The sequence below is a fragment of the Alligator mississippiensis genome, chromosome 5 (assembly GCF_030867095.1).
Source record: "Alligator mississippiensis isolate rAllMis1 chromosome 5, rAllMis1, whole genome shotgun sequence".
In the NCBI taxonomy this organism is placed as follows: Eukaryota; Metazoa; Chordata; order Crocodylia; family Alligatoridae; genus Alligator; species Alligator mississippiensis.
Genome location: NC_081828.1, coordinates 78,966,983 through 78,993,120, shown reverse-complemented (window position 1 = coordinate 78,993,120; position 26,138 = coordinate 78,966,983). Strand labels below are relative to the sequence as shown.

Sequence of the window (26,138 nt, the reverse complement as noted above, 5' to 3'; positions counted from 1 at the left end):
CCTGGGCATTCAGCCATCACGACTAACAGCACGCTAGATAAACAAAACTCTGATCACAGTGCATATGGGACAGCAAATACAGCAAGCTGAGTTCCAGTCCTAAAGATTTTTTTCTTAAAAAAAAAAAAAAAAAAGGATTCCTTTGGTCACACTATAAATTCCAGAAAATAATACAGCGTTTCTAATACGAAAGCTTTGCAGCTGAAACCCTGAACATCATCTGAATAAATAAATCTGACTGGTAGAAGTACTGACCTGCTGAGCTGGTCTCCAGCCCGCACTTTAGATGAAAAGCTCAGCCAGAGTTTCCGAACAATTTCCTTCTGTAGAGTTAAAGTGAGTGTGGTCCCTCTATTTGTCTTCTGATTCCAAGTGTGGACAGATGGCCAAGAGCCCTGAGCCCTACTGGAATGAGGCAAAGCTTTTGCTTCCCCCCCACCCCCCTTCTCCCTTAGCTTAGCCCCTGGCAGATAAGCCCGAGTCAGGCACAGTGAGCTCACAACACCCCCTCCACCAATCATTTCAATTAGTGCCACATGAGAAGAGCTTCTGCCCAAAATCAGCTTAAGAAAGGGCCAGAGGGCAGGGCAATCTTCTTTGCTCCACAATGACCAGAAGCTGCTATAAATATCCAAACAAAAGCAGTCAAGGCCGGGAATGTCACATCCTAATGTAATAAGACTGTAACGCAACAACCTATATGAGGAGCAAAGGGGGGCAGGGGGTGAAGTTTAAAAAACGAACACCCTATTATGCATGCTGTATATGTCAATGGGTTATCAAAGGTATCTATTTCTACCTGTAGACACCTGTGTGTCAATTATTTTGATTGTTTTCTTGACTAACTCACTGAAAACCATGTGTTACATTTGTTTCCTGACATGTGTAAGTATCAGAGCATACAAACCAGTAATAAGATTTGGGTGAACAGGACTAACTACAGAATGAGTGGGGCTATACGCAACTCCCATATACCCACTTCCAACCCCTACCCAACAGTTGGTTCTTCCATAAAAACCGCTCTGAATGAGAGACTCACCCCCCAACAAATAAAGTACATTAGTACATTCATTACCTACATGTACTCTTGTATATTTACTACCAAAATTTGGAGCCTGAATCTTAACCCCCTTACTCCAGCATAACTCCTCCTATGAGAGATGCTGGTGTGAGAGCCAGCCCAAAGTTTGTAACTATACTGCTGAACAATAGGAGTTAAATTTAAATTGCCTTAGAGACCTAGCAAACGGGCTCAATGTACAGTGGCCAGACCTAGAATGTGGACATTACGTTGCAAATATCTTGTTCCCATTGTGGCAGATGACAGCCGCTTGCTACAAGTTGCTGGATAATGCTTCCTCCAGTGCGGTGAGGGGAGGAAAAAGGGAGTGGCTTCACTTACATTTTACTGTGTGTAAATCCAGCATTGCCCTAATCTCCCGACTGTTGATGATAAGATGGCAATAGCTAGGTTCACCTGGGGGGAAGCTTTCAGTAACAAATCACCTCCTTCCCACTACAAAGATTTGAGAATGTAATAAAACAATTGATCACCTGTAAATAATTATCTAGTTATTTCTCCCTCATCTAATTTATCTCAAGGCATCTTTACATTTGTTGGTGGGGGGTGGGGGGGTGGTCTTTTAATTAAAGCAGCTCTTAAAATGCTGCAGCATACATCTTGTGTACTCAGTGTCCTGTACTTAAAAATGGCAGTAGGGGCACTTTAACTAAAGTACCCCCACTGAGACTTTTAAGTGCAGGGAAGCTTAATACACATGATGCCAAAGCCACTGGAGCATGCTAATTAGCATTAATTGAGTCTGCTCCAATGCATACTAATTAGAATGCATTGGAGCAGGTGTCAGGCATGTGTACAGGTACTCTCAATGTCTCTCTCTAAATAAAGGTACAGTGTGTAATTTTATCAAAAGAACACACTAATCCAATGCCTTTCTTCATGTGTATATAAAACAGGGATGAAAACCATTTGAAAATATTTCTGCATGCTTATGAGAAAGCCTTCCTGCACCAGTGTTCCATGCATATAGCAAAAAACTCAGTTTCTTAACTAAATAACAAATGAATTTCACTTTTTATTCAGAGGCATTACACTGCATCTGTTTGCATGTACTTCCACAATGAACATCATTTCCTCATACTAAAATCATTAATATGTAAATATGAGATAGTTTACTTCATGGTTAACATTCAGAAGGACTGTCCTCTTGTTTTTCGTGAACTCCAAGGCTACGTACAAACACTCAAAAAGCCCAAGGTGGAATCAGTCCAATATTCGCAGGTTTCTCTAAGCTGCATAGCTTGAATTAATAACAAACTGAAGAAGTCAAGTTTAAGTTTCACTTGAGAAAGGCAAGCGTAGGCCTGCACTGGCCCAGGCCAGAAGGCAGGGAGTCCTGAAACATCTGCCAGCCTGCTGACCATTGCTAAGCCCAGTCCAGCCAAGAGTGATCATCCCTGATTGACTGCCCAAACACATGCCCCCAACCCCTGACCCAGTCCGGTGCTAGGCTGGGGAAGCCTCCTGAGGTACAGGGCTCCCCCTGTACCCTCATGCCCAGCTGCATGGGCAGGCACCTGGCCTGAGGGAATGCTTCCCTCACTCCCAGCTGTGGAAGTGGCAGAACCAAGTTGCCCATTCATGCCAGGAAGGGGTGAAGAGGGCAGACCAGGGCTTGGCAGCCAGAGCTGGGATGGGAAGAATGAGAAGTGTCCTAGTAAGCCAACCGGGGGGGGGTCGGTCTGAAAGAGGGTGCAAAGCATCCTGGGATGTGGGGAGACTATAAAGTAACTTGAGTCAGGAGGAGATCCACAACAGGTGTTTGCCAGACTAATTTAACCTAAATCAGTTAGGTCTGATACTACACCTATCCAGGTCCATCTTAAACCTGGGTTGGTCATTTTGGGCCCTTTTCCACTTGGTCCAACACATTCCAATTAGAATGCATTGGAGCAGACTCGATTAATCGTGGAAGGCACTTTAGTTAAGGTGCCCCTGCCACCATTTTGAACTGTGGGATGCTGAATATATGAGATGCTGCAGGCCTTATAGTTAGAGCAGTTCTACCCAGACCCATTTTAATTAAAATGCCCCTCCCCTCTCCCCAGAGCACACGTATAGGTGCCTGTAGCATCTTCATGCTCCAGGGGCAGCTGTGACACCCCCTGGCAGCTCCGCAATCCCTTCCCTGACACTAGCTCTTCGGGTGCCCTTTCACTTCCTGCTCTTACCTGCCATGCCTTTGTTGTTAAACTTGATTAGGAGGGGAGGCTGTCCAAAGGTCTTTGATTGAGCCTGTTGTTTTTCCTGTGTCAGGCTTCAGCCTTCTTGGCTTCCACCCTTTTCCTTTTGCTGAGCCCTCTACCTCCAGTTCATTAACTGAACCAAACTTCAGGGTTCCCAGCTCCCTGCCTTCGCCCTTCACAGGTGCTGGGCCCTCCAGCCTCAGTCTCTGCCCCTCTCAGGCTTTGGCCTTCTGGCCCCACACTCTTCCTCACTCTGGGCTCTGGCCTTGCTCCCAGGCCTTTGGCTATGCCTTGAGCCTGCCCCAGGCATAGCTTATAGTAAACAGGTGCCCCTAGGGCACTAATGGGACTGCCAAACCACCCCCTTAGTCCTAAACCTAAGCCACCATGTAAACAGTACAACAAAATGTAAGCCCCTGGCTACAATTCAAACTGTCTGTGCTTAGTAATTAAAAGTGCCTCAACACAGCAGAATTCTTAGCACAATGCGAGTGCTCAGTGCAAGGAATGCCTCGCTACGGCGGGAAAAGCCTTGGTGCAGTGATCAGCTCCCGCCAAAACTAGCAGCTGCACTGTTTGGATGCATGCTACCGATTGGCTCATCGTAAATTATTCATACCCGACAGCTAGCAATTGGCTCACTAGCCGTATAAAAGCTTGGGTAGTTTCCGCCCAAGCTGGAGAACTCCACATGTACGTTGGGAATGAGTTCCTCGTGTACCTTGGAGCAAAATTGGAGGCCTGATCAACCACCAACCACTCCCCGTCGCCGACCATCCCGACGTACCCCGCACCCTGCATGCTCGGAAAACATCAGTGTGCTTTTGCTTGTACCTACACTGTGTGCATCGACGCAAGTCCCTGTACATCAGTTTGTAAGTAAAGTTCTTTTCAAATCAACCAGTATGCGTTTGTGCCTAATTCCACTCCATCGGCGCGGCCCCAATTCCAGCTATACTCGGCCCCCACACAAACAACCCCCACACTGGCTTCAAACATAAATCCCAGCTCACTAGCTGTAGGCACAAAGCTCCCCCAACTCTGGGGTGCTCCCTTTAAGTCTCAAGAGCCTTACTGGTAGCTCAGCAACAAACCAGGTATCCCTTACAGCTTACAGGGCAGGCTGCCTGCTCTGGCTCCGGTTTATATGCCCAGAGCCCTGCCTCTTCTGGTCATGTGCTCTATCAGCTGACCTGGCAGCAGGCTGCTTATTAATCCCAGACTGGTCAGCTGTGCTTGTCTGGTTTCTGATCACTTATATCAGTTTGTGTGTAATTTCTGTCCCTAGCCTAAGAGATTAAGAGAAGGTTCTGTGCATAGTTGTGGACCATGAACTTTTAGAAGAGGCATATATCTAAAAGATAAATATTTAGACAAATCTTATGCAAACTGCTTTGGCCAGGAAATCAGGTGGCTATCTTGTGCAAACAAAGTTGCCAGCAAGATTTGCAATGCTTCCCAATTTTGACAGCATCAGAATTAATATTTATTTAACAAAGATCTTTCAATAAAGTGCAGTACAGTGAAGCATAACAATAAAATCAATAAAAACAATACCACTTAAGTATTGTTTGACCAAAGCTTAGGTCATTAGTAATTCAATGACATTTTTGCCTGACTAAGATGTATGGAAGAGCTTCATATAAGAAAAAAAATGAATCCCAGAGAAATAGGAATTGAAATAAGGCATTTACATGGGAAAAACTATTGACTATGATATATTTAAATAGCTGCATAGTTTTGAATCAATTATCATTTGGTAAAAAGTCAGTAAGAAGCGCACTATTAATAGTAAACTTATTGCATGAAATACAATGTGGGCACTCAAATAAGCTATGTCCATTGAATATACAGATAGACAGACACAATTGAGACACTGATACTAAAAATACCAAAGAGATAAGCTTTCTCAGGGAGTTTTTGTTTTTTAAACCTCTTATCTTAGGTAAAAAGAGAGTTATGAAAACACAAGAATAAATAGCAAAAAAGCCCCTAACAAAACAACTATTTATTCCACACCTTCCAGAAAATTCCCACTCAAGTTGGCTTGCCTTGATCTGGTAATTATCAGGGTTGTCCAAAATGGCTGTGTTTCATTTTGTTTTGGATTCACCATTTCAGAGGGACAGAGATTCATTTTGGTGTTTTGAATCACTGTCCCATTTTGTTTTGGCTGAAACTGTTTTGGAATTTTTACAGTGTTTTGGCCATAAACTATAATGGGGAATCACAAAACTGCCTATAACTTTGTCATTTCCTGCCTGACTAGGATGACACTTGCAGGCATGGTAGCCCCTTCTGAGTCCATGAAGCCTGCCAAGTTTCAAGGAGATAGGTATAGGGGTGCAACCGGTGGGTTGCGTGTGGGGTATGGTGACCCCGGCCCCAGTGAGGGGGCACTAGTAAGGGCAGCCCCAAGAGAGGGGGCAATGATGCGAGCCCCATTAAGGGGGGAGATGTGTGGCAGGGCATGGTGTGTGCCTGCCACTTGCAACCAGTGGGTTGCGTAGCCCCGGTGTGAGGGGGCGGTAATGAGAGGCCCCGGTGGGAAGGGGGCCACCGATGAGGAGACCGAGAGGGGCGGTACATTGAGCCCGGTAAAAGGCCAGCACAATGATAGGCCTCGAGGGGGCTGGGTCCTGCGGTAGCAGCCCGAAGGGGAGAGTACCCTCGACTGGCCCATGCTGGGGTCAGGACTAGGATGGTCAAAAGGGCCAGGGGCCCACCGCGAGGGACGCCGAAGAGCCGGGGGCCTGGGGTCCCGACTGGCCTTGAGGTGGGCCAGGGCAAGAGGCCGAAGGTTCTGGGGGAACCACACCCGAGAGGGGAAGATAGCTTCGGCAAGGGAGAGAGCAGGACAGTGAGCCCAGTTGGGAGGATGGTAGTGCATGGGGCCTAAAAGACTGAAGGCTCGAATATGGGGAGCCCCAATGTGAGGGGGCGGTGATGGAGAGGCTCCAGAGAGGGGGCGGTGATTTAAGGAGGGGAGGAGTGTGGCGGAGCACAGGGTGCTCCTGCCACTTTAAGGGCCTGGAGCTGGCAGCCTCCAGGTGCCTGATTGCGGCAGCCATTTTGAGGCTTATATAATCCAGGCAGTTGGGCTGCAGGAGGTCAGGCAGCAACATTGCCTGGTTTTAGAGCTGCTGTAGATAACCGGAGGTAAGGGGGAGCTGTAAGGGGATGGCAGGAGGCTCCTGGTCCTGGGCATGACCTGAAACTGCACCCTGCTGGGAGTGGGTGGTCTGGTGGGGCTCTCAGTGGTGCAGGAGCCCCCAGGAAATGCCAGGCCAGTGATCACCCCGGTGGAAGGTGGGTCGGGGCGCCTTAAACCCTAGCTCCCACCACCACTAGGTAGGTGATCCCTGAGTTGGATGAGGGCCGAGAGGGCCAGGGTTATGAGGGCCGAGAGGGCCAGGGTTATGAGGGGCCCAGAGAGGGCGGACCCCGAGAGTGGAAGTAAGGTGGGCGAGGTGCTGTGGTTGCTCCTAGGAGGAAGGGAGTAGTGGCACAGTGAGGCCCGAGGAGTAGAGTGAGTGGCTAGAGAGACCCAGCCCAAAGAGGAGAGTCCCCTCGACTGGCCCATGCTGGGGCCAGGACCAGTGAGGGTCAAAAGGGCCGGGGGCCCACCGCGAGGGACGCCCAAGAGCCGGGGGCCTCGGGTGCCGACTGGCCTTGAGGTGGGCCAGGGCTAGGTAGCCGAAGGTTCCGGGGGAACCACACCCGAGAGGGGAACAAGGCTTCGGGGGGGTGAGGTAGCCCAGATGACGGCGGAGTGGCCGCCTAAGAAGAGAAGACCATAGTGGGGTCGTGCATAGAAGATTCTGGGGCCCAGTGCGGGGGCCGGTGAGGAAGAACACCGTGATGCCATCTGCGAGGCTTGGGCTGCGGTATTAGGGGAGGTCGGAGCCGCAGAATGCCCCTTGGCATCAGGGCATTACAATGGGCAGCCTCCTGCTTAATTATCATCTTAATTGAACTCATTATCATCAAAGGCGTGGCGGGCGAGATAAGTGGGTGGTTGCCCAGAGACAGGTGGGCGGGCCATGAAGAGCTTGGCCCTGAGTAGGCCTGCTGTCACGGTGACAGGCAGGCGGGCCACAGAGTTTGGCCCTGGGAAGTCCCCCTGTCACAAGGGGCTTCTGGGAAACTGCACCTCAAAGTGCTGACAAGCAAAACTTGTGACATGTGTGACTTTGTGTATACTTCTCTGTCCTTCCCCCAGAGCACTGGGATTGGAAGGGACCTCAAGGACAGATCATTGTCACTGGCCAGCTACAGATGTCAATATCAAAGCAGTCCTTCCCCCTCCCTCTTTCCCTGCAAGCCTGCCTCCGAAACAGCTCGAAACAGCTCTGAAACATGTAAAATGTTTCGGAAATGTCTGAATCATTTCGGAAAATTTCTGAAATGTTTCGAATGGCCCATTTCATTTCAGAGCTGTTTCGGAGCCCTGCGTTTCATTTTGGATTTGATGTTTCAATCATCAAAACATCCGAATCTGAAATGAAATGAAACAGCCGCTGAAATTTCACACAGCCCTAGGTATTACTAGGTATTACAAGCTCCATTATTGCAACTTGTGGATAAAAATGATGGCGGTACCTTCAAAGAATGCTAAAATTACATGGTGAGAAAAGCTGCATTTATGGAAATATTCATAACAGAGATATTCAGCACAACACAAAGGCTCTCTCCTGTACGCTTAGACATACTCAAGGCAGCATGCTTTATATATCCAGATGTGGTTGCTGTAGATGAATCTGACAAAAATAGCATGGACACAACTCATGTATTCATGAGAAAAATCCCAACACAGAGATATATGAAGAAGAGTTACTATGGTAGTTGTATTTCTGCATCTAAAAAGTGTTTACAAAATATCTACTGCCAATAGAATAGTGCTTAGATTTCCTGTTTTGTATGTAATTATTGCTATTCTTCACTGAGTACTTATGTGTTTAACTCATGTCCCTGACAGCAACTTAGAATAGGTATATTAGGGCTCAAAGTTTGACATATATAATGAGATCTTGGAAGAAACAAAACTATATATGGAAACCTATCCTTAAGCATCAGTTGATCCCCTAAACACTGTATTATTTGATAAGTGAAAAGTGACAACACCATATAGTATTAATGCTCTTTTCTTTCACATGTCTTTGCTCTTGGAAAAAAATGGATTATGCTATTTCTTTGTCTGAATAAAATGTTGCAGTTCCAGAGATAAAGACGTATTCAGTTGAGCAATTAAATAGCTAAATAAATGAATCAGCAGAGCAGAAGTGGCAGATTTAATTACTGCTTAGAGCTAGGAAGGCGAACTAATTATAGGGTTCATGAACCACATGCCACTCTTTTCCTTAACCATGTGCTTCAATTCTTCTGGATCAAATACTGCAGAAACATGAACCAGGATAAGAAAACTATTCAAACTTAAAAAATAACGTCTAATCTTTGTCTATAGTCCAAACATACTCAGTATTCTGTTTTAACTGGCCACGTACAATTGAATAGATAAATCAGTACTGAAACAATTACAACAGTTTTCTGTTAATCAAGCAGGGCTCTGAAAATGCCATTCTCTAAAGCCCAAGGGATAGTCAAGTTCTCTGGGCATGAATACCATGAAGGGTGCACCACAATAGTACACATGCATGGGAATGGAGGCATGCAGCATACAGATGTATCAAGTAAGTAATTAAATCCCTATCCAACCAAAGCCTGGAAACTGCAAAAGTGGTGAGAGACTGTTGGTTGTTGCCCTCTAGTCTAGAGTTCTTTCTATCACAATAGGCCATAAGATAACATTTTAAAAGTTGCCTCGTGCTGTAAACTATGAAGCCACCAATGGGTGGGAATGAATTTCACACTTCTTGTGGACTACTTTTCTTCCTAACTTTTCATTTTCCTCTATTATTCTCAGTGTTTTCTTGTAGTCAGGGTGCAAATTGTAGTTACTTGAGCTCTACACTGAAGTTGCTGTCTTGCATGAATGAGAACAGAGTAGGAGGGAGAAGCAATGTTGGATATTTTCTAGACCACTGATTCTTTACTAGAGTGCTGGGGCACCTTGGGTTGTTGTCAAATCCTTTAAAGGGTGCCTCATGGTGTAAGGAGATAAGTAAGGTGTGAAGAAATAAGCAGATAAATACAGGCTCAGGCTTGCCCCTGCCTATATGATTCCCCACCCCCAATGCCCTGCCCCTCTGCAAGGAGGTAAGCACTGTAATATATGTTAGTTTTTAATTGGGTGCCACTCAATTCACAAAAGTTATGGAGCGGAGCCTTGAGTTCCCCCCCCAACTCCTTCTGCTTCCAGCAAGGAGAACATGCCCCCTTCAAAATCCCCACGCTGGGCCACAGGAAAACACATGCTGACCATAGGCTTGAGGCAGCCAATCAGGGCTGTCCTATGCACTACTGCCATCTGTCACCAGACAGGCAGAAGGAAGCTGCAGAGTATGCTTTGATTGTGCAGCCAGACAGAGCCCCTGTACACGTGTTAGCACTGCAAGCTCTGCACTCTTCAGGGTCTCAGCATTTGAATGTCTGTACTTGCAGTTTTGGGTAAGTTTTTCTACTAGGAGAAAAAACCTGGGAGAATTTGAATGCATGTATACAGCTTCTGTTCCATCCAGGATTAAAATCTTAGCAATATAGCTAACTTGTATTGTTAGAGGAACGTAAAGATGTAACATGTGCATTGACATAAGCTCCCATTTTCCTTTTTAAGTGGTTAAAAGTTACATTTGTCTATAACTCACCACTACCATCTCCACCAAATGTATAACAGCTTATACACAGTTGTTAAAAAAAGCCTACTCCACTGCATACACAGCCCTCCCTCAGGTAGAGGATGAGAGAGAGAACAGACCACATTTCAGAGATGTTAATCAAATCACAAACTGCATGACTAGAAGTTAAAATAAAATAGTGATAAGGTGGATATATTAAACACGTATACAGAGCAGGATAGATGTCATCTGATGATGTATCAGCCATAATATCATATTTGTATACATTTCTAAAATATTTAGTGGATATGGGAGGGAAAGTGGGCAATTGTGGCACTCAAAAATTGACATGGTGTTTACTTTTGTACTTTTATGGTAGTCAGTAGATTTATTGTTGGGGCTAGTTTACCCCTGCTTTCTCAAAAATTCTCTGGAGGTGACAGAAAAATGACTTCCCCAGTAAGAACATAAGAACAGATCTTTTGGTTGGAATGAACCTCAATTAAAATCCAGCCATGGCACTTTTTCACATTCCTACCCACTGCCTAGATTTTTGATCAGAATGAAAATAGCTCTCCTCCATGTCAGGGATGTATGTCCATGACACTCATTGGACAATTGCAAATGTCATTTTCCTACCAAGCTTAGGAATCTGCTTGGTCAGGCTGAAATTTTGAGATGTGGAGGCTTTTGTCTGGTTCACTGCACAGAGGCAGTGTGTCAGCAAGGACACAGATATACTGTGGATCCAGGTCAGGTAGCAACAGGGAAGTTTCTTAAGCATGGTATCACACAGAGAGAGACTTTCTGCCTGGCTTATGTTCAGCTCAGAAGGAATAGCTTCTGAACTCAGCTGTAGAGGAAGACATGTAAGAAGGTCATAGAGAAGTCAGGCTCTACAAGAGATAGACATCTCAAACAGAATGTATACACAGACTGTCAGTCACAGGGCAATGTGCATAGCCCATTTTAAAAGAGCTTGAAAGAGGAGGTCTCCTTTTGAGAACAGCCATTAGCCTTTAGCTCTGTAGACCAGTGGTGAGTTATTCTGACTGATAGGGTTAAAGTAGTTGCCAATAGTTTCTCAACCCTGGGAAGAAAGCAAGTTGTTTCAGTGATGCTTCATTTGTCTCAGTTCTGCTCAGTTAGCTTGTTTGCACAGATTACAGAAGTGACTAACTGTTCCAGTGGGTGTAAGAAGGTGTTGCTGGTTGACTCGTACGAAGAATAAATTACTGTGTTTTTGGTATAAGGTTTAAATAATGTATTTATTCACAACTAGTCACAGAGCTAAATATAATTCAAAAGTGCTCACCGTTCTCTCCTTTCAGAGCTCAAAGGAATGGTATTTTGTTCCCTTAGTATTGTATTCTCCTAATATTTCAAATTAATATAATTATGCTGAGGGTTTGGAGAAACCTCAGCGAAGTGGTAAATATGACAAATGCCCTTCATTCAGAAAAATGAAAAAAGGAATTGAATTACTTTTATGGAACAGATAGCTGAAACCACAGGAACAACTGACCAAAGCACAGGCCACATGGAGGAGTGGAAGGACTTCAGGGCTGAATGCCATTGCAGAAGGCTGCATATAGTTTGAGGTAGCTATATATCTGTGAGAGAAAATAGCAGCAGAAATACCACAGAATCACACAAAGAAAGTGACAAGGGAGCTTGAGAGCCATCCAGAGAAGCACTGGTAGCATGACCATTTTTTGTTTAATGCCATCATCAACGACCTGGAAGATGAGATGGAGTGCACCCACAGCAACTTTGCAGATGACACCAAGCTGGGAGGAGTAGTAGATATAGTAGAGCGTAGATCTAGGATCTAGAGTGACTTAGACAAATTGGAGAATTGGGCCAAAAGAAATCTCATGAAGTTCAACAAGGACAAGTGCAAAGTCTTTCACTTAAGATGCAACAATCCCATGCACCAATACAGGCTGGGGACCAACTGGCTAAGAAGCTCTGCAGAAAATGATCTGTGGGTTACAGTAGATAATAAGCCAAATATGTGCCAACAGTGTGCCTTGCAAAGAAGGCTAACAGCATACTAGGCTGTGCTATTAGAAGTGCTGCAGGCAGATGGAGAAGTGACTATTCTCCTCTGTTTGGCACTAGTGAGGCCACATCTGGAGTAGTGTGTCCAGTTTTAGGCCCCCCGCTACAGAAAGGATGTAGACAAATTGGAGAGAGTCCAGCGGAGGGCACTGGAAAATGGTTACTGGGCCAGAGCACATGACTTCTGAGGGGAGGCTAAAGGAACTGGGATTATTTAATCTGCAGAAAATACAACTAAGGGAGTATTTAACAGCAATACCTGAAGGGTGATTCCAAAGAGGATGGAGTTAGACTGTTCTCAGTGGTGGCAGATCACAGAACAAGAACCAATGGTCTCACGTTGCAGCAAGGGAGGTTTAGGTTAGCTATGAGGAAAAACCTTCTCACTAGGAGGGATACGAATAGGTTACCCAGAGAGGTTGTGGAACCGCCATCCTTGGAGGTTTTTAAGACCCGGACAGACAAAGCCTTGGCTGGGATGATCAAGTTGGGAATGGTCCTGCTTTAAGTAGAGGATTGGACTAGATGACCTCCCGAGGTTCCTTCCAACCCTAAATTTCTATGAATCTATGACCCTAAGGAAAACTAATGGTGAAACTGAGAGGACTTCTGGACAAAATGCTAGCTGGAAAGAGATTTGGAAATATAAGCAAATAAACTCTCTCCTGCTATTTCTTTCCTTCCATATTCAGTTATTTATTTATTTGTATGGAATGCAGCAACTGAATGACAGAACAAGCTATAAACAATGGCACTGAGTGATAAGTCCAGAGTGACAGTTTTAGATTTGATATCTGTTCCGAAACCATGTGCTGGTACCGGCCCATCTTCAATACAACCATTAAAATGATAAGTAGGACATTCCTCTGTGATGTGTGCAATAGTTTGGATTTCACCACGCCCACACTTGAAGTCTTTAATAAAATTCCATTTATGTAGTAGGTAGTAACATCTACCTTGTCCAGTAGAAACCCTGTTCAATATCTAGATGTGCCTTGGTAAAACAAAGCCACGGGGTTTAGGTGTGTGATCTGTGATAAGAAATTTATTACTGATGTCAATTGTGTTCCATTACTAGATTCATTTTTCCTTGATGTCAGAACTTTTGTCATTCAGCTCTATTTCTGCACTCCAAAATGGCTTTTTCAACTTAAGCCTTGGCTTGGGGGATGGTGGAGGATGGGGTGGGGGAATTAAATTCCTCAAAAATTGGTAGCGAGTTGAGTAGAAGCAGTTTTTTTTGTAAACTCTTCAAGTAGCCTGTTTACAGTGAAGATCAGAAGAGGGGATATAAGACCGCCAAGGATTGGAGGTGGATCTGCCTGTTCTACAAGTACCTGGTATGAGTCTCTTTATTTCAATTAGGCTGGTAGAGGCACTCCTGCCCCACCTGGGGAACAATACTCACTTGCTGAATAAATGAAGAGCCGGTGCTGATATTCTAAGAACTTCAGCATTGCTTCCCCCAACTTCTACCAGACAATTTTGAGATGTTATTATGTGTGGGAAGTTTTTAGTTATTTGCAGATGATGCCTATACATGAGACTATGGGCAAGGTGGACTCTTAAATATTTGGGGTTGGGTTCAGAGTTGACTGGTTTTTCATAAAATCTTGTTCTTAGTCTGGCGTTCACATGGGTGTTACTGAGATAAAAAAGCAATAAACTGTTTTGTCAGGGTTAGGCTTCAGATACCATTCATTAAAATAGTCTTCTAATTTTGCCACATCATTGCTGAGTGTAGTTTCAGTAATGCCAGGATCAGAGTCCTGTACTAGAATGGTGATATAGTCAGCATAAATAAATTGTCTTGTTTTTATATGGGGAATATCACATGTGTATCAATTGAAGAGGATGGGTACCAGAACAAATTCAGCTTTGACACAGGAAAATCATAGGAGTTAGGGTCACAAGCCAACAGGTGAAAGGGAAGGAACAGGTAAATAAATACAAAAATAAAAATAAAGGAACATGAGCAACAGTGGTAACATATACTCAGTACCTTAATTTCCTCTTCTTCCCCTTACACCACCAGAGGTTTCCCCAAACAAGCCTTTAGTCTCAGAGTGCTTGAACAGCATCAGCTTGCAGCTGACATCAAGTCTGAATACAGCTCCTTTAGTCCATAGTGCCCTGCCTATCCAAGGCAGTAGGATCTCAAGGTCCTCTGTACATTCTTCCTGTGAAAGGCTGACTGGACTTCATATGCATGCTGAAAACACTTTCTTCTTACTCTGGCTGCAATGTCCTCTCTTACTTGATTCTTTTTTATTCCCCCCCTCGATTCCCCACCACCTCCCCCAACCCCTGGGAGTTGTAGCCCAACTTAACAGTCATCACAGCTCTGCAGACTGCACCCTGGTTCCATCTGCTGTTACACAAATTTACACACATTTATTACACTATGCATGCTACTTCCTGACCAGAAACAGTATTGCAAAGTGTGCATGGTACTGCAGATGTTCTACTTATAGAATCAAGGGGTTGGAGGGGACCTCAAGTATCATCTACTCCTCAAAATAACCCTGTCGCCCAGCAGTGCTGATTAGCCACCCCTGGTGAATGTGGGTGCTCAAGCACTGCTTCCAGTTGGGAGCTAGCAAATGTAACCTGGGTGGTACTCCAAGAGGTACCCCCTCTCCAATTGAAGGGATCAAAGCAGGTGCACAAGCACTGTGGGAGGCATAGGGACTCTCCTCCCCCTATAGAGCAGAGCCAGACCACCAATGGGGACTTAACCATATGCCTTTTAATGAAAGAACAGTACTGGGAACATAACTAGTATATACCCCCTGGTTTAAGGGACACTACAATGCCCTGAGGGGGCAGAATTCAAAGGTTAGACGCTTTGAATCATAGACATATTCATCCAGTTGACAAAAGACAGGGTTAACCAAAGTGTAAAACACAAACAGCAGAACAAACAATACTGGTTGGTGAAATATAAAAAGGCACAAAATACAAAATGTCAAATGACAGGGAAATATAGGGCCTAGGTACCTGGAGGGAGAGAAAGGGGGAAAACACAATGGCCCCTTTCCACTGCAAGAAGAATTTCTCCATTAGCTCATTGACCTCAAGTCACCCCTACTAGGACTTGAACTAAGATCTCCCCCATGGTAGGCAGAAACACTGCCACACAGCCACCACTGGTGGCACTGCTCCAAGCTACTAGGGGTCTTGACCTTCCCAGAACCCCAGCCTCACGTCGAGCTGCCTGGACTCTTATTGGAAAAGCTGGAAGCAGAGCTGGGAACCTCTCAGGTCGCTGCTCAGATCCTTGCTGGAGCTAGGGAGCCTCTCCTGCCGGCTGCACCCTCCCATATGGGATCCTGAAGCCCAGTGGGGAGCCTCTCCTGCCTGCTGCACGCTGCACTGCTGAGTGTCCAACTGCTACCTGCAGGTCCTACTCCTTCAGGCTCTTCCGGGGTAACTGCTCCCGCCCCGCTAGCCCAGCTCTTTGAAGCTTCTTCCTTGCGGTCCCTTGCTGGTCTCTCCCTTGAGTCAGCTGTGTTGCTCCTTTTATCCCCCTCCAGGTGACCCAAAGGGCCAAATCAGGGGACACGGAGGGTGAGTCTCTGGAGCCTGACTGGTGAGGAAAGGGAATCCCAAGTCCTCCAATCATCTTTAGCCCAGGGGTTTTGAAAAGGCAAAGTCACTGCCAGCTAGTCCGTCACACAAATATGTAGTGGTATGGTGGGTACAGTAAGTTTGCAGTCTAGACAGAATCTCATATACAAAATGCTCATCACAGTTGTCTTCATTTCAAAACCAAGCAGCATAGACTATACAAAATGTAGACCAATGATACAAACTGAATTTCTGAATATAGATAATGGCACGATAACATTCATCATTTGACCTTCCTCCTTCCATAAATCAAAGAGGTTTTCTGATCGACCCAGTCTTCTAGTAGGAAAGATTTCACTTCACTTTGAATTTACTACATTCCTAATAGTTCACTATCTTTTGTCTTCACCAGGTACTTGGATAAAACTGATGGCCTTAAAAATGTCTAAACACCAGAAGTCATTCTTAAATACTGAAGTCTCTAGAAAAGGAACCATCTCATTCTGGAGAAAAGCAAATATCTTGCATTAAAAACTAAAAAAAAAGAAGCTATATATATTTTGCCCCGATTCCCTTATTGAAGAGTCTGAATGCAATGAAATTCTTCATGCAAAAGTCCGATGGTAGATAATTCAATGTCAGCAGAATGTGAGAGCATTCATGTGCCAGAGTAGAGGTTGACTAACGTTTGATTAGGAAGCTACTGAAGAACTTTAGAGTTAATAGCAGATTTAAAAGTGGGAAAAGCTTTGAAGTCTTTATTGATAGTTTTGCATTGAATCAAAAGGTGACCGAAATCATTTAAATTCAGGTAAATATGAATTACAAGCAGGAGTTGTTATGAAGTTACATTTGTTATAGCAGTTTCAATGCTTAAGAAAAATGCTTGGCTAGATTCACTGATCTAGTTGGAATTACAGATGAAAGGAAACTGAAGTAGGAGAACTTCATTCAACATCAAATAGAAAGAATCAGGACAGCCAGACAAACCTGGCCATCAGTGAATTTCTATCCTGTTCCACAGCATGTAATTTATTCCATCCCTTTAAAGAGCATTTTGAACTTCATGGCCATGCCCAGACGAGTGTGGATGTGTGGTATGTGGCACTGCAGACCTGTCTACACAGACAGACCTATCTGCGGTGCCATATAGCGCACATGCAGGCATTCCCTGCACTGCTACTTTGCAGCATGGTTTTTTGGGGTTTTTTTGACCCTGGGAGATCCCAGGGAGCAAAAAAATCCCCAAAAATCCAACCCCCCCCAAACCCCATGCTGAAAAAAAGTGGGTTGGTGCACGTGGTAGTAGCACGTGCCACCCAAAACTGGAACCTGGCCAGCTGGAGCCACATAGGCTGCTGGCCAGGTTTCCTGATGGAGAATTGCCATGGCTGCAGTTCCCAGAGGCCCCCGGGACCCCGGTTAAGACTGCTGGGGCCAGCACAGTTGCTGGCTCCAGTCTCTCCTATCCCACCCAGGGTAACCTGCCATGTGTCAGAAGGCGTGTGGCACGGGTGTTTCCTGGGGAAAAGTAGCAGTGGCACAAGGGTATATTGCTGCTACTTGTCCCCAGGCAAACAAACATCTGCAGTCATGTGGACACAGCTTACAGAGTGGAAGGATGCCTTCTTAGGCCGTGTCCAGATAACTGCGGCTATGCAGTATGTGGCACTGCAAACACATCTGTGGCACCACATACCACGCATTTTAAATTTTCTTTGAGCTGCAAGGGAGCATTGGCTGTGCATGTGTTGCTTGACTTTTTTCTCTGCAGGTTTTTTTGACCCCTGGCCAGGGGTCAAAAAGGGAAAAAAAAGCTGAGCAGCACACACACAGGTAGCATGAGGTCCTCAGAACCAGAGCTGGGCTACCCAGAGCCACTCTGCCACTACTGGCCAGGCTCTGAGTGGCAGAATTACCACTGTTGGAGCCCCACCAGACTCCAGGTAAGGCTGCTGGGGCCAGGTCAGCATTGGCCCCAGCCTCCCCTACCCAGCCCGGGGTAACTTACCATGCGCCAAGGAGTGCATGAAACGGGTACTCCCCAGGGACAAGTAGCCGCAGCACAAGGCTCACCACTGTTACTTGTCCCTGGGGAACCAAATGCCCGTGCTCATCTGGACATGCCCTTAGGGCACAGCCACACATGCAGGCACATGTACCACTGCTATTTGAGCCACTTTAAGCAGAAGTTTGTGCCGGAGATTTGTGCCTCAGCACATGTACCCGACTTGTGTGGGGCAAATTGTGCCACTTGGGGCAAACTGACCCTACTCAACTCCTCCCAGATCTTCAGCCAGGGGGAGCTAGAGGCACTTGTGCTGGCCGCAGCAGTATAAAAAGTTGCCCTGGTGAGCAGCTCAGGGCTACTTGCCCTCATGAACTTCTGAGGTCTGGCCAGTTGGTATCTGGGGACACCAGCCCCTTATGCCAGCTCTATTGCTGAAGCAGCCATAACCTAGAGTGACTCCTTCACCCTCTGCAGCATTCTGCCAGCAGAGGCTGCTGCCTGCTTGTGAGCTGCTGCCATCTACCAGAGCATCCACCCCCTTGGACCTGTGGCTCCATGGCTGCATGCCTGCCAGACCCAGAGGGGGAACCGCATGACCATCTGGGCTCTGGTACAGGCACTGCAGCAGAGCCACCTGCACCTCTGGGCCAACTGCCAGTGGGCTGTGGCTGCACAGTTGGCTTTTGGGTGGCACTGCTGTCATGTCTCTTGGTGTCCTTGCTCTGCCATCTGGGCAGCTATCGCCCAGAAGATGTGCTCCTTGTGGTAGCCTGCTTCAAACTGTTGAAATGTGTTGACCTGGCCCCAAATAGCCCTCTAGTTGGGTCCCCAGTGCTAGCCTTGGGTCTGCCCAGGTTCCACCACTTGCCTCACCAGCAGGAATCCTGGTGTTCCCCGTGAGATTCCAGGGTAAAAAAACCCCCACGCTGAAAAAAAAAGAAAAAAGTGGAGTGGCACATGTGACAGCAGTGTGCACTGCCCAGAACTGGAGCCTGGGCAACCAGAGCCACACTCCAGCTGCCAGCCAGGTTCCTTACTGCAGCAGCACTGTGGCTGTAGCTCCCAGAGTCTCTTAGGAACCCAGGTAAGGCAGCTGGGGTCAGCAGTTGCTGGCTGCCTCCCCTACCCAACCCAGGGTAACCTGCCATGTGCTAGAGTGCATGTGGCATGGGCATTCCCTGGAGATAAGTAGCTGTGACAAGGTGTGCCACTGCTATTTCCCCCAAGGAAACACAGATACATAGATTGTAAGGGCTGGAAGGGGCTTCAAGACTATCAGGTCCAGCCCCACCCCCCTGCACTAGGCAGGAAAAACAACTGGGGTTGTCTTTTCATCCTCTTTAAGTGAGGGAAGCTCTCAGCAACTTATAAGAACAGTAGACATTTCTTGTCTAGCCATACTTTCAGGGCAATACACCAGGCCAGCAGAAGTCCATATGTACTGTAGCCAGTGTCACATGCAATGCTCTATGTGCAAACCATCAACCCCTTCCTTTCAGGAGCTGGATGCAGTTTTAAGGTGCTAGCCTGGAGACCTGGGTTTAACCCCACAGAATTTGAGAGAGACCTTTATCAAGTCAGTTAGAGAGACATCCTATTATTTAGTCAGGGCATCTAGATTTGCTGCAGACAAAAACCCCTATGTAGAAGACTAAAATTTTAGAGGTATTCTATTATTTTTGTCTTAGTTGTCTAGATCTGGGTGTCCAGATCAAGCTATGTTTTGTGCATCTACAAGAGTGATGGGGGCCAGTTCACCCCTCCCCCAACAGGGGGAGCAGGACCACAGAGGCAGTCTCTGTAGGAGTTATGCTGCTAGGGCAAGTAGAGTTTCCAGCTTTGACAAGAGCAGAAACAAGGTCCACAAACAAGAGATGAAGCCAGCCGCAATCTCCAGTACTGTTTTGTAGGGGTGAGGGAAAGAGTGAGGGAAAGCAGTTGCACCCTGCTGTACATGGTTGGCAGGCAGTGCATAGAGCAAATGTAAGGACAAGAGAGGGGAAGCTTTCTTTCTCAGAGCATCTGCAATATCTCTACAGAGATCTGCCATATGCCCAAACACAAGCTTCACCAGGAGCACCCCACATTGACCCTGGTGCTCACCTCCCTGTGGCCTAGCTTGTCACCTGCCAGCTGACCCACTGATTCTACTAAATCCAAACTACTCTCCCACTCTCCGCATCTATTTCCTGGGTGGCAAAAATGCCCTGTAGCCTGCCAAGAAAGAATAGACCTTCATTCATAGATGACCAAATCTAGATATTTGGATGACCAGGAAGGGAAGAGAATGCTACCCTATGGGGACAGATAAGCATTAGAGAGAAACAGATCATTTATTGTATACCTTTGTGTGTACATTTGTAAAAAAAAAAATAATTTTTTTTTAGCAATTGTACTTTATCTCTTGTGCATTTAGTTGTTCACTTTCTGCTTTTGCTTCTTTTACTTACTGTTTTCCATCACATGCTTTTTGGCCACGTCCCAATGCTTTTTCTGCTCTGCTTTCCGCCCCCCCCCCCCCCATGGGTTTTTCCGCAGGGAAAAAACAAAAAAAAAACAAACAGTGGAGCAGCACACACACAGGCAGTGCATGTCGTTCAAAAGTAGAACTGGGCCACCCAGAGCCATACTCTGGCTCCTGGCCAGACTTCACACAGCAGAATCAATGCTGCTGCAGCCCCAGGAAGCACCGCAGGACCTTAAGTAAAGCTGCTGGGGCCAGCCTAGTACTGGCCCCAGCCTCCCCAACCCCACCCAGGGTAACTTGCCATATGCCAAAGCACGCATGGCATGTACATTCCCCAGGAACAAAGTAGAGGCAGTGCAAGGCATCTCACTGCTACTTGTCCCCAGCAAACCAGATGTCCATGCTCAACTGGACATGGCCTTTATGTTTAAAATTTCCCTCCAGTCACTTTGTTTTTTCATCCTACGTTACATTCTTTTTCTTCCCCCTGCTTTATCACACATCCCTGTGTCCCTATCTTTCTTGACCTCTCTGTATCTTCATCCTTCTTCCCATTTCACCTCACTAACACTTTCCATATCCAGTCCCTCCCTTGCCTAAAATGATCACACACATGCATGCACAACATACACACTTTCATAACTTCCTCCTTATTCTCATCTGCACAAAGAAACATGAATGCAGTACTTACTGATGGCATACAGACTGTCTGCTTCTCTCCAAAAATCCACAAATGCCAATTAATTCTGTGCCTGGCTATCAGCACACGTCTGCTTTGAAGCCCCACTTCAACTAATGTTGCTGTCTGCCTCCAGCCACCTCTTTCCATTTATAAGTTTGGAGGTTATTCTGCATACACCATCCCTCTGTGGAGTCTCCAGAGCTAAATCAGCAGTAACTTCTTCCAGTTTTGGGTAGGGGGTGCCAGCTTTGGAGAAGATTCTTTTTTTTAATTTCATGATTAATAATAATTAATTTTTAAAATCCTTTGATAGGCCTAAATAATTCCCAATTTCCAGATTGGAAATTAAAAAAACCTCCTCATTTTGAGGAGTTGAAAAAACTTGGTGTTTTGTCACAGCTGTCCCTTGAACTTCTAAGGACAATTTGGTATCAGATGCAGATAAACCAACAACTATTTCAATGTGAACTATTTACCTGAAGCTTGGTCCCAGCCTCTTCTGTGAGGAGGGAAATAGAAAAGTTGTCAATGATCACTTTGTGGCATTTTCTCCATATAAGGGTTCAAAATAAATGTAGCAAAACAAATGTGTTATTTGGCACTGAGAATCTTTGCTCTTGTATCTCCTCCTTCTACCACCCATCATCAGAAAGGATGGTACAGTCTCAGACTGAGGACAACTTAGGTTGGGCTTCAAAGTCATATGATAACTTTATAGTCTACAGAAGTCTCCAAAGAGGCTGGGGGCAAGACTATGCCATGAGAATAAAATCCTTTCCTCCTCTGGTAAGCTTCATTTGCTCAGGATCCTCATGGGACAACGTAACACCTGATTTCTAAGGCAAGCTTTAACACACAAGTTGCATCAGAACTTAAAAAGGAAATTATTGAGACAAGTTCGTAGGACTTAATTGCATAATACTTTTTGTAACAGGGGGTTCTCTCAGGGTTGGTCTGCTGTTGGCCCACCCACCTGTTTCTCGGCTAACCGCCTGCCTCACTCACCTACCATGCCTTATTTCATAATTGGTTCTAATTAGGTGGGAGGCTACCCATTCTTGTCCCCATGCCAAGGGGCACTATCTGCAGCTCCCATCCTCCCCTACGCTGCACCCCAAGCCTCGCAGCTGGCAGCAAGGTGACAAATACTCCTGGCCTATAGCCGGACCAAGCTTAACCCTTGTTGTCAGGCCTCATACACCCACACATTCATACCTCCCTCCTCTCACGCTCTACCCCCTCTCACAGGGTCTCTGTCATGCATCAACAACTTAAACCACCTTTCTCCCTCTTGGCACAGGCCCCTCCAGCCATAGGCTTTATCTAGCGCACACCTTGGCTGGCAGACGTACTGTGTTTTTGGCCTCTCCCATGACCCTCACTGGGGTAGTGGCCAGCCAATTACCCGACTGGGGCCAAGCTTGCCCTGGCCCCTCCCAGGGCAACTCTACACAAACACTGGGCTCCCAGCCCCCTGGTTTCCCCCTCACTGGGGCTCCACATCTCTACCCCTTCACTGGGGCTCCATTTTTTCTAGCCCCTCACTGGGGTTATGGGGCTTCCATCCCTGGTGGGGGCTCAGGTAGCCCTAGCCATGCCTGTCCCCAACTGCTACCCACAGTGATGTGGGAGCTAGGGGTTACTGAGGTGCCCCAACCCACCATCCACCAACATGGTAACTGGTCTGGTATTTACCTGGAGGCTTCCACACCACTGAGAGCCCCACCAGGCCACCCAGTCCTGACAGGGTGCAGTTTTAGGTCATGCCCAGGACCAAGAGCCTCCTGCTCCTCCCTGAAGATGTTCCATTCAGCAGTTCAGCCAGGCAATGTTTCTGCCTGGCCTGCCAGCTGCAATCTACTCTGTTTATATAGGCAGCCAGTGTCTCAAAATGGCTGCTGCAATTAAGTACCTTCTGGCTGTTTGGCTCAGCCCTTAAAGTGGCAGGCACCAACAGTGCCCTGCCACAACTTTGAGAGGAAGAATTCCAGAATCTTCTTGGAATCTTTTTCCTTCTCCCTGAGTAAGTCAGCAGAGATAAAAGTTTGAGAATATTTATAGCGAAAAGAGTTTTTCAGCAGAAGAATAAGACAAAATGATAGTTAAAACCTATTAAATAGGAAATATACATTGATTCCACCCAGATTTTTTAGGTCCAAAACGACCTATTTTTTTTCCCTATTTGTTTGCAGAAGTCTGTGGACTTCTCCAAGTGAGTGGATTAAAAAAAAAAAAGTGCTTCATTGCTGTTTTTATTCCAGTAAATAAATAAACAAACACAATCAAGTCTGGGCACTCATGTGAACTGCTCAGCACTAATGAGTAATTCCACTTTAATAATGATGACTTCCAATTTTACTGCATGTAGAAGTAGCTTATGAATACTATTGAACTTTCAGAACAACACACTAAAATAAGATTAAAAACAGCTTGAATTATACTTCTTGCTTTTTATAAACTTCTGATTTTTTGGAGAAATTCCCCTGTTGTGTTTCAGGTTCTTGTCTATCCCTGACAAAAAAAAAAGTTATTTTTCTTTAATAGAAAGTTGAGAAAAATCTACCAAGCATTTTTTGAGTTACATTAAAAGCTAAAAACATTCACATTGCAAGCAAAATTGATTGCCACTTTTATTCTTCTCACAGTCAATTCAGAAACATCCAAACTTTTATATTTGAACTATGGCAGGTAAATAGAGCTTGCTGACCAAGTTTTTATTTAAACAAATTCAGTTTTAAGAAGTGTATGAAACAGCGCTCCATGATTAAGTATCAGGGTGCATTAGAAGCCACCAATAGTCATCCATCAGTATCTATAGAGCTTCTCAGAAGGAGTTGGTTTTTGTTTTGTTTTGTTTTGTTTTTTAAACACCACAATGTATTTTCTCCCTCTAATAATTAAGTATTTGGGGTTAATAGTAATCAGCTTCCTAGAAGCCATGAGATTTTCAATTTTAGTATATACACTATTACTAGTCTATATACTATTACATCCTAGTTTCAGATTCTTTGCTCTGTAACCATGAAAGGTAGACTTTTTTCTTTAAATAAAAACTGGGAAATCACATAATTTCAGCAGGAAAAAAATAATCCTGAAGGACAACCAGCATGGATTCATAGCAGGTAGATTCTGCCCGACTAGCCTGGTCTCTTTTTACAACCAGGTCACAAAATACTTAGATGCAGGAGTCGAGGTAGATGTCATTTACTTGGATTTTAAAGAGGCCTTCGATATGATGTCTCATACCATTCTTATAAATAAACTAAGTGGCTGTGACATAGATGATTACACGGTCAGATGACTGGTGAATTGCCTTATGGGATGCACCCAAAGAATGGTGGTGGATGGGTCGGTATCGATCTGGAAAGATGTGGGCAGTGGGGTCCCCTAAATTTCGGTCCTTGGGCCAGTGCTGTTCAATAACTTTCTAATCAAGGTTTACTGAGTGGCTGAATGCATTTCTGTTTTGCTGCCATACATTCAATGATGCAATCCCTGGATAACTGTTCAGGCACACTTTGCGATACCCCAGGATAATTTTTAGTATGTATTATCCTGTAAACTTTAGGATTCATCTTGGAACAATGGACATAGACATCTGAACAATAGTACTTTGTTCCAGGATAAAATAGCTTATCCCAGGACAAATGTGATGTCAATTTGTAGCCAGTAGGTGCATTTACATGTGCAAATAATCCAGGAGCAGTATACTCTCAAATAAGCTACTTGAGAGTAAACTCTCCTGGGCATGTGTCTACACATGCAGGGATGCTAGATCAGATTTGCTGCTCCTAACAGCAGACTGCTCCAACTCCCTGAAGCCCTGCAACCAGCCCCTGCAGCAGCCACGGGGAGCTCTAGGCTTCCCCTTGACGCTAGCCCTGGACCGCGGAGACAGCTGACCCTGGCCTAGGAGCTGCCTGCTGCTGTGGTGGGCTTCCCAACTAGCACCTGGGTGAAGACAATGTCCCTCTGCCCCAGCAGCAGGCAGCTCCCAGCCTCCGCTCCACAGTTGCTAGGCCAGGGATGGGAAATCCTGATCTCCCAGCTCCAGTCCCATAGCCGCAGGGCAAGGGCTGAGACATCCTCATCTACCAGAGCCAGGTCCGTGGTCCTGCCCTAACCTCCAAGGATGTTTCATGAGCACTAGCTCAGCCGGATGATGTTCTCCTGGGTGCTAGCAGTAGACTGCTCACTTTCATATTCAGGGCTCTGCCCTTATAGTGAACAGCTGGGCCCTGTTCCCAATCAGGTAATTAGGACTGATTAAGGAAAATCGCCAGCTGCAGGCTGCTTTGCTGCTTCCCACACCTCTAGGAGTAACAGAGCACCCCCTTGCTCTGTTACACTTTCCAGCTCTACTTTCCTATGATCCAATGATAATTCAAGACAGAAAATGACCAAGACAAATGCAGTACAAATGAGCACTTATTAGCAACCTAACAACTCAGTGTAGGATGGAGGACATGGGATTAAATGTCAAATTTCTAAAGAGTTACTAGAAACAGTAAGGAAAAAAATATTTTAAAAAGTATTTTCCTTATTAATACTGCAATATTGCATCTGCAATGCTAAAAGCAGCTGTGAACATCTCTTTTGAATTAAAGTTTGTCAGATGGAAATGTAAATGGTGAACCCAAAATTATAAAGCTATCAGTTGAAAATTCATTCACAAATAACAAATATATGAGTTTGGTCAGTTCCAAAAACTGATAGCAGTTAGATAGACTGCCTTCTTGTTGATGCTTAAGAAGCCCTATATAAACAACATTAAAGTGCCTGCAGGCTGGGGTTTGAGTACCCTTGATCTAGTGGTTCAATTTGTGTCCTGTGTTTACAAACCTGTGAGTGCTGCAGAGTGTCTGCTCCTAGACCATGCATGGGAAGTCTAGTTAATGTAGTTAGTCACATTTAAGGAAAACGCAGGGTAGATTTGTGCCTTAGACATCTGATAAACTGACCTCCAGCTCATGGAAGTTTGTGATATACACAACTTTAATTTAGTTTGTCTATAAGGTGCATATCTACCCTACCTTATATATAGTTAAGTAATATGGTTATTTGAGCCCTATTATGCCTGTTTATTCTTTCATATTATGTTTGTTGAGTAAAGGGTGAAAATAAAGCTCAAATAAGCTTCAGTTAAAGTGCCTCTGCTGCCACTGTTTAGTGCCAAGATGCTGATACACATGACACTGGAGTCTGCTGGAGCTCGGTAATTACTCAAGATTAATCAAGTCTGCTCTGATGTACTGTAATTACAGTGCATCAGAGCAGCCTCGCTGCACGTGTATGGGCACCCTAAATGTCTCTCTGTGTTTCTTCCTCATGAAGCTCTTTGTT

General features: G+C 45.5%; 1 protein-coding gene across 11 annotated transcripts in view; it reads right to left on the bottom strand.

The window, feature by feature from the left end:
- Positions 1-26,138, bottom strand: part of LOC102558349 (poly(rC)-binding protein 3) — a 929,340-nt gene that overhangs the window by 258,321 nt on the left and 644,881 nt on the right. For 2 of the 11 annotated variants that reach the window (XM_059728514.1, XM_059728515.1), the window contains exon 1: positions 256-453. The exons of the other annotated variants lie outside the window; for them this stretch is intronic. The gene's annotated coding sequence lies outside the window, so the exon portion shown is untranslated. Of the gene's footprint in view, positions 1-255; positions 454-26,138 lie in introns of those variants that run through there. 11 annotated transcript variants of the gene reach the window in all.